Source organism: Oncorhynchus masou, chromosome 27 (assembly GCF_036934945.1).
Source record: "Oncorhynchus masou masou isolate Uvic2021 chromosome 27, UVic_Omas_1.1, whole genome shotgun sequence".
Lineage (NCBI taxonomy): Eukaryota > Metazoa > Chordata > Actinopteri > Salmoniformes > Salmonidae > Oncorhynchus > Oncorhynchus masou.
The window spans coordinates 40,463,657-40,472,486 of record NC_088238.1 but is presented as its reverse complement, the minus strand read 5'-3'; positions in this window follow the sequence as shown (position 1 = coordinate 40,472,486).

The following is an 8,830-nucleotide window of genomic DNA, read 5'->3' as shown; positions in this document are numbered from 1 at the left end:
CCTGCTGACTTCCTTCCCAGAGCACAAAGACACCATCTATGTATCTCTTCCGTAGAAGTATTTTAGAAAGTAAGGGATGTGTCTGTTTTAAAAAGGAATGCTTCTTCAAATTGTCCCACATACAGGTTTACATAGTTGGTGGGGGGGGGGATTCTCAACCGTCGTTTTAATATGGTAATCCACAAATTTAGAAATGTTGGATGTTACACAGTCGATTGCTGCTACAATGGTTCACCCCAAATTTGAAGGAAAAAGTCTGACTCAAAGACAAATGTAGTTATGGGATAATACCAGTTCAGTAAGTTGTAAGATGCAATCATTAGATGGAGCAAGGGTCGAGTCTCTCTGCTGAAGGAAGTGTTGTAGCGCCTGCAAGCCTCCAGCGTGTGGGATGTTAGTGTACAAGCTCTCCACATCAAAAGTGTCCAGCAGGGTGCCCTCTGGTATCCTTCAGAAGCCCTCTATCAATGAGATCATGTGACTAGTGTCTTTGCCACATGATGGGAGATTCTCAACCGTCGTTTTAACGTGGTAATCCACAAATTTAGAAATGTTGGATGTTACACAGTAGATTGCTGCTACAATGGGTCTGTCTACCTGGAGGAGGAGATAATGGGTCTACCTGGAGGAGGAGACAATGGGTCTACCTGGGGGAGGAGACAATGGGTCTACCTGGGGGAGGAGACACTTGTTTGTGTAATTTAGCGACTGTATAGAAAGTTAGTATCTTGGGAAATTTCACACATAGAAATTCAACATTTTTTAGTGATTTGTCCTGATTCCAAATAGCTTTCCACTGTGGATGAGATATTATGCTGGAATTCCAGGGTAGGGTCACAATTCAGTTTGCGATAATAGTCACCTTTAGATAGTTGTCGGCGACATTCATTCACATAGTCACATTTGTGTTGAATACAAATTCCTCCTCCTTTGTCACATTTAAAAAAAAACATTATCGAAGGATCTGACTTTAAGTCCTTAAGAGCCATTCTCCAGTCTCTACTCAGGTTATCATAGGATTTGTGTTTCTGTTTGTCTTTCAGTAAGTCACCTACATAATTTTCTACAATCCTACAGAAGGTTTCTATGGAGGCATTGCGTCTGGGGGGAGGTACAAATGAACCTTTTGCTCTAAATGTAGTTCTCTCTGAGTTCAGGTACCTCAGCTGGGTTAATGGCTCCATCTCCTCCCTGACTCACGGTAGGACAGGTAAGGCTATTGATTAGTGTGGTAGACCTATATATACATTTCACTGAGGATGACATTTCAAGTGGAGTCATGTAAGTTTCACTCTTATCAAAGAACTCACGCAATCTCAGATTACGGAAAAACTTGAATTGATCGATCTGGCCATCAAAGTCATTAGTGTATGCAGTGGGTACAAATGTTAACCCCTTCTTGAGAACACCGAGGTGAGCGGAGGTCAGGGTCTTACTTGATAAGTTGAAGACATTTAGCTCCTGTTGGACTGGGGGCCAGTCCTGGGTCTCAATTGATAGGTGTCGCGGGGTGGTAGTGGATTTCTTCTTCTCCCGACGTATGCATCGAACCCTCTTACGTGCTGGGGTTGTTGGCCTCGACGTTGCCCCCGATGTCCCAGCCCTCTGTTGTAGAAAAAACACTCACCTTTGGTAGAGGAGCCAGAGTTAGCATTGTCTGTGGATAGTTGGTCTGTCAGAGGCACTCGGCGTCAGTCATCGGCTTGTCTCTTCCGTTTTTTGGTTTCTTGTGCTTAGAGTCTCGCCAGAGATATATTAGTCCATTGTTTTCAACAGTGTCGGTGTCCTTGTCCTCCAAAGTTGATATCCTCTCTTCGCCATGTGTAACTGGGTTGTCGAGAGTTTCCTCTTTTGTTTTCCGTGCGCCCCACTGTATGTTTTATTTCAGCCACGTCTTCGCCAACCTTTGCAATTTTCTCTTTATGGTTTTTGTTCATTTTGAGAATCGTCTTAAGAACTGGGTCGTCTGGATGTTCTTATCAGCCATTTTTCCTGCTAGCAGACGCCACAGGAAGAGACATTTTCATGTTTTTCGTCAAAAGTGTCTGCTTTTGTGCATTTCTAAGTAGTCTTTCCATAGAACCGATATCTTGGACGATACGTTTTTAACTAAATATGTAAGTAGGCGTACAATAATTAGTTAAAATAGCCTCTTTAGTTAGCTGCTGCTCGAGCCTCATCATCACCGGAAGTCCACCCTAACCCTAATCCTCATCCTTGCTGGTATCTACAGACACCATGCTGACTGACCTGAGAGAGAGAGAGAAATGACTATGAGGAGGTCATTGTGGTGGGCTTGTATCTGAAGCTACTACATAAAATAATGATTTCAGATGTCTTTTTTGCAAGATGGGCATTCTGTATAGTTGGGTGGAAGGTGAAAAATGGTTACTGCTGGAATGTGAGGGTCCCGCAGGAGAGTGTGTGGCGTGCGCGACCACCAAGCTTGTCACAAAGCTCAGGGCCCTTGGTCTGAACCCCTACCTGTGCTACTGGGTCCTAGACTTCCTGACGGGCTGATCCCAGGTGGTGAAGGTAGGCAACAACCAATATGCCACGCTGACCCTTAACATGGGGGTCACGGGGATTGTATGCTCAGCCCCCTCCTGTACTTCCTGTTTACCCATGACTGCATGGCAACTCACATTTCCAACTCAATCATCAAGTTTTCTGATGACATGACAGTGGAAGGCCTGATTACCAACAATGACAAGACAGCCTACAGGGAAGAGGTTAGATGCTTGGGGGGTGACTACAGGAGACAGATGAGGGAGCACGCCCCCATCCACATCGACAGGGTCCCAGTGGAGAGGGTCAAAAGCTTCAACTTCCTTGGTGTGCACATCACTGAGGACCTAAAATGGTCCCACCACACCAAAACCGCGGGGAAGAAGACGCAACAGCGTCTCTACCTCAAGCAGCTGAATAAATTCGGCATGGTCCCCCGAGTCACAGTCTGTTCCAATATTCCATTCACCCAGCTCAATGTAACATTTATAGGTTGAAGCTACTACAGGATACTAGAATTTGCCCTATACCCATTATGATGTTGCTACAACCTAGCCTACAAAATAAAGTATAGAATGTAGGTGGATATGTCGAGAGACAAATTGGAGTAATCAAGGTGACAGAAAGTGACACATTCAATTACACCTTGCACACTCTTGCCTGCGTTTAGCTGATCGGGGGTGTAATCATTAGTCCAACTAAAACGAGAGTTTCTTGGACAAATTCAGGTAGGTCTCTCCCATTTCATTCCGTTAGCTTCCATTTAAGAAATGTTTTGCAACAGAACTAGAGGATTTAATACACACCTGATCACTTTCATAGCAGTCACATACAGCATCAAAGATTTTTTACAACTAACCGAAGATAGACCACAGCCTGTCGTTTCCAATGGGAGCAAATTAATCATAGAGGGCAGGACAAACAATGAGTCTGGGCAGAGCCAAGCACGAACAAGCGAGATCCTATTGGCACGTTCTACCATGTGTTTGCATATTTCTGTTAAAGAATGCCCACTCTGAGGTGCGGATGTGTAATAACTCAATTTGGCCTTGCACTCCTTCTAAACAAAGCAGTTTTATAAACTTTGACAAAGGGTAAAGTCAACAACATTTTGTCCACTCTTGTTTGTAACATATTTTAGTTTTGGCAACAGAAAACTGTATTGAGATCAAATATGTTATTGATGAGAAAATTAGGAGAATGTTGGACATTGTCGGACAATTTTGATCGTTTTATAATTCCTTCTCGCATCAACGCACTCTCCTCCTCTCACCTTTTCTCTTTGCTTGTGGACTTCAGTGTGCAACACAGCAGCTGTCTGTGACCAGGCAAAAAAAAACTCCCCAAACCAAACCTTCATACCATAACTGCTAACTACAACACAGCCCCTACATACTCACCATATTAATGGTATAGTCAACAAACTAGAACTAATGCGGTAGTAAACCCAGAATCATGCAGTACAGTGTACAGCAAGCAGTTTAGCAGTTACACCGGCGGGGCCCGGAGGCAATAAATTAATGAAACCAAAAGCTTAACATGACTTGGAAGAGTTGCATTGTTGGATAGCCTTAGCCAGCTAGCTAACATAAATATAATTCCTCTCTGTTTGAGTCAGGTTGTTGAGTAGGTTACATTAGTTGCATTAGCTAAGTAAGTAAAACCAAGAAGAAAAAAATACAAGGAAATATAGCTAGCTCTCTCTCGCTGCTGCTTCTCCTTCATTTTTGAAGAAATTCATTTGTCAACTATTGTCTCTCTTTTTGAGTCAACTACTCACCACTGTTTATGCAGTGCACTGCTATCTAGCTGTAGCTTATGCTTTCAGTACTAGATTCATTTTCTGATCCTTTTATTGAATAGACAACATGTCAGTTCATACTGCAAGAGCTCTGATATTATGATGACTTCCGGAGGACGTCCTCCAACCTGACTGTGTAAGTCTATGGAAAAGGGTGAGAACCATGAGCCTTCCTCGGTTTTGTGTTGAAGTCAGTGTACCCAGAGAAGGATGGAAAGTGGTTGTCCTCCAGTTACACCATGGTGCTATCCTAGAGGGTGCTGATGAGGCTACTGTAGACCTTCATTGCAAAACAGTGTGCTTTAATCAGTTATTTGAAGGGGTGAAAGTAGATTTAATTTCTTATCGGTACGAGACACCCAAGTGCGTGCACACATTTTTTTTAAATACTACAAAAATTACAAGGTAACCTACTCTGCTGACAAACATATCAATAAAGTCGCCACCAGACAATTTACATTGACCCCCCCTCCCTTTTGTACACTCGCGTTTGTTTGTTACCTATGCATTGTCACTTCGCCCCCACCTACATATACAGATTACCTCAACTAGCGTGTACCTCCGCACACTGACTCGGTACCGGTGTCCGCTGTATATAGCCTAGTTATTCTTATTGTGTTACTTTTATTATTACTTTTTATTTTAGTCTACTTGGTAAATATTTTCTTCTTGAACTGCACTGTTGGTTAAGGGCTTGTAAGTAAGCATTTCACGGTAATGTCTACAGTAGAGGTCGACCGATTATTATTTTTCAACGCCGATACCGATTATTGGAGGACCAAAAAAAGCAGATACCAATTAAATCGGCCGATTAAAAAAATATATATATGTATGTGTGTAACGGCGTTCTTTGTTTGTCGAAAGAGAGTCGGACCGAAATGCAGCGTGGTGGTTACTCATGTTTTTAATGAATGAATCGCGGTACATGAAATAACTGATATAAATAAATAACAACAAAACGGAACGTGAAACCTAATTACAGCCTATCTGGTGAAACTACACAGAGACAGGAACAATCACCCACGAAATACACAGTGAAACCCAGGCTACCTAAATACGGTTCCCCATCAAAGACAACAAGAATCACTTGACTCTGATTGAGAACCGACTCAGGCAGCCAAACCTAAACTAAACACACCACTAATCAACCACAATCCCAATGCCTACAAAAACCCCAATACGACAACACAATAAACCCATGTCACACCCTGGCCTGAACAAATATATAACGAAAACACAAAATACAATGACCAAGGCGTGACAATTTGTAATAATGACAATTACAACAATACTGAATGAACACTTATTTTAACTTAATATAATACATCAATAAAATAAATTTAGCCTCAAATAAAATGAAACATGTTCAATTTGGTTTAAATAATGCAAAAACAAAGTGTTGAGAAGTAAAAGTGCAATATGTGACATGTAAAAAAGCTAATGTTTAAGTTCCTTGCTCAGAACATGAGAACATATGAAAGCTGGTGGTTCCTTTTAACAGGAGTCTTCAATATTCCCAGGTAAGACGTTTTAGGTTCTAGTTATTATAGAAATTGTCCTATAATTCCCCTCTATACGATTTGTATTTCATATTCCTTTGACTATTGGATGTTCTTATAGGCACTTTAGTATTGCCAGTGTAACAGTATAGCTTCCGTCCCTCTCCTTGCCCCTACCTGGGCTCGAACCAGGAACACATCGACAACAGCCACCCTCGAAGCAGCGTTACCCATCGCTCCACAAAAGCCACAGCCCTTGCAGAGCAAGGGGAACAACCACTCCAAGTCTCAGAGCGAGTGACGTTTGAAACGCTATTAGCGCGCGCCCTGCTAACTAGCTAGCCATTTCACATCGGAAACATCGGCCTAATCTCAGGAGTTGATAGGCTTGAAGTCATAAACAGCTCAATGCTTGAAGCACAGAGATGAGCTGCTGGCAAAACGCACAAAAGTGCTGTTTGAATGAATGCTTACGAGCCTGCTGCTGCCTACCACCGCTCAGTCAGACTGCTCTATCAAATCAAGACTTAGTTATAACATAATAACACACAGAAATACGAGCCTTAGGTCATTAATATGGTCGAATCCGGAAACTATCATCTCGAAAACAAGACGTTTATTCTTTCAGTGAAATACGGAACCGTTACGTATTTTATCTAACGGGTGGCATCCATAAGTCTAAATATTCCTGTTACATTGCACAACCTTCAATGTTATGTCATAATTACGTAAAATTCTGTCAAATTAGGCGGCCCAAACTGTTGCATATACACTGACTCTGTGTGCAATGAACGCAAGAGAAGTGACACAATTTCACCTGGTTAATATTGCCTGCTAACCTGGATTTCTTTTAGCAAAATATGCAGGTTTAAAAAGATATACTTCTGTGTATTGATTTTAAGAAAGGCATTGATGTTTATGGTTAGGTACACATTGGAGCAAGACAGTCCTTTTTCGCGAATCTGCACCGCATCAATTATATGCAACGCAGGACACGCTAGATAAACTAGTAATATCATCAACCATGTGTAGTTAACTAGTGATTATGATTGTTCTTTATAAGATAAGTTTAATGCTAGCTAGCAACTTACCTTGGCTTCTTACTGCTTTCACGTAACAGGCAGGCTCCTCGTGGAGTGCAATGTAATCAGGTGGTTAGAGCGTTGGACTAGTTAACTGTAAGGTTGTAAGATTGAATCCCTGAGCTGACAAGGTGAAAATCTGTCATTTTGCCCCTGAACAAGGCAGTTAACCCACCGTTCCTAGGCTGTCATTGAAAATAAGAATGTTCTTAACTGACTTGGCTAGTTAAAGAAAGAATAAATAAAGGTGTTAAAAAAATTTAAAAAATAATATTTAAAAAATTCAATCAGCCAAATCGGTGTCCAAAAATACCGATTTCCGATTGTTATGAAAACTTGAAATCGGCCCTAATTAATCTTCCATTCCGATTAATCGGTCGACCTCTAGTCTACAGTTGTTGTATTAGGCGCATGTGACATAAAAATGTATTTGACCACCTCACTTTCACACCTGGTTATTTGTTGGCGTGAATATTTAGTATAATTTTATAAAAAAAAATTAAACTTTTTCAAATGTTTCACATTTTATATCCATGAAATTCACTGAGTTAGATGGTCCTCCTGTTCCTCCTCTGAGGAGCCTCCACTGGATATGAATAGACTGCATTTGAATTACTGATAGTTTTATTTTGGTTAACTGGATTCATTCTGACATTTGTCATTTCTTGCTTCTAGTTTTTTATTATTATTAATGTACTTGTTTTACATTTTTGCTGCACTGTTAGGAGCTAGAAATACAAGCATTTTGTTACACCCAATTTAACATCTGATAAACTGTGTATGTGACCAATAAACTTTGATTTGTTTCAAATCAAATCAAAGTTTGGCACGTGCGCCAAATACAACAGGTGTAGACCTCACAGTGAAATGCTTACTTACAGGCTCTAACCAATGGTGCAAAAAAGGTGTTAGGTGAACAATAGGTAAGTAAAGAAATCAAACAACAGTAAAAAGACAGGCTATATACAGTAGCGAGGCTATAAAAGTAGCGAGGCTACATACAGATGCTGGTTAGTCAGGCTGATTGAGGTAGTATGTACATGTAGATATGGTTAAAGTGACTATGCATATATTATGAACAGAGAGCAGCAGAAGCGTAAAAGAGGGGTTGGTGGGTGGTGGGACACAATGCAGATAGCCCGGTTAGCCAATGTGCGGGAGCACTGGTTGGTCGGCCCAATTGAGGTAGTATGTACATGAATGTATAGTTAAAGTGACTATGCATATATGATAAACAGCACCGTAAAGAGAGTGTTTGGGGGGGTGGGGGGACACAATGCAAATAGTCCGGGTAGCCATTTGATTACCTGTTCAGGAGTCTTATGGCGTGGGGGTAAAAACTGTTGAGAAGCCTTTTTGTCCTAGACTTGGCACTCCGGTACCGCTTGCTATGCGGTAGTAGAGAGAACAGTCTATGACGGGTGTGGCTGGGGTCTTTGACAATTTTTAGGTCCTTCCTCTGACACTGCCTGGTGTAGTGGTCCTGGATGGCAGGCAGCTTAGCCCCAGTGATGTACTGGGCCGTACGCACTACCCTCTGTAGTGCCATGTGGTCAGAGGCCGAGCAATTACCGTACCAGACAGGGATGCAACCAGTCAGGATGCTCTCTATGTTGCAGCTATAGAACCTTTTGAGGATCTCAGGACCCATGCCAAATCTTTTTAGTTTCCTGAGGGGGAATAGGCTTTGTCGTGCCCTCTTCATGACTGTCTTGGTGTGTTTAGACCATTCTAGTTCATTGTTGATGTGGACACCGAGGAACTTGAAGCTCTCAACCTGCTCCACTACATCCCCGTCGATGAGAATGGGGGCGTGCTCGGTCCTCCTTTTCCTGTAGTCCACAATCATCTCCTTAGTCTTGGTTACGTTGAGGGAAAGGTTGTTATTCTGGCACTACAACCAGGTCTCCTCCCTCCTACCTATAGGCTTAACAATGTAG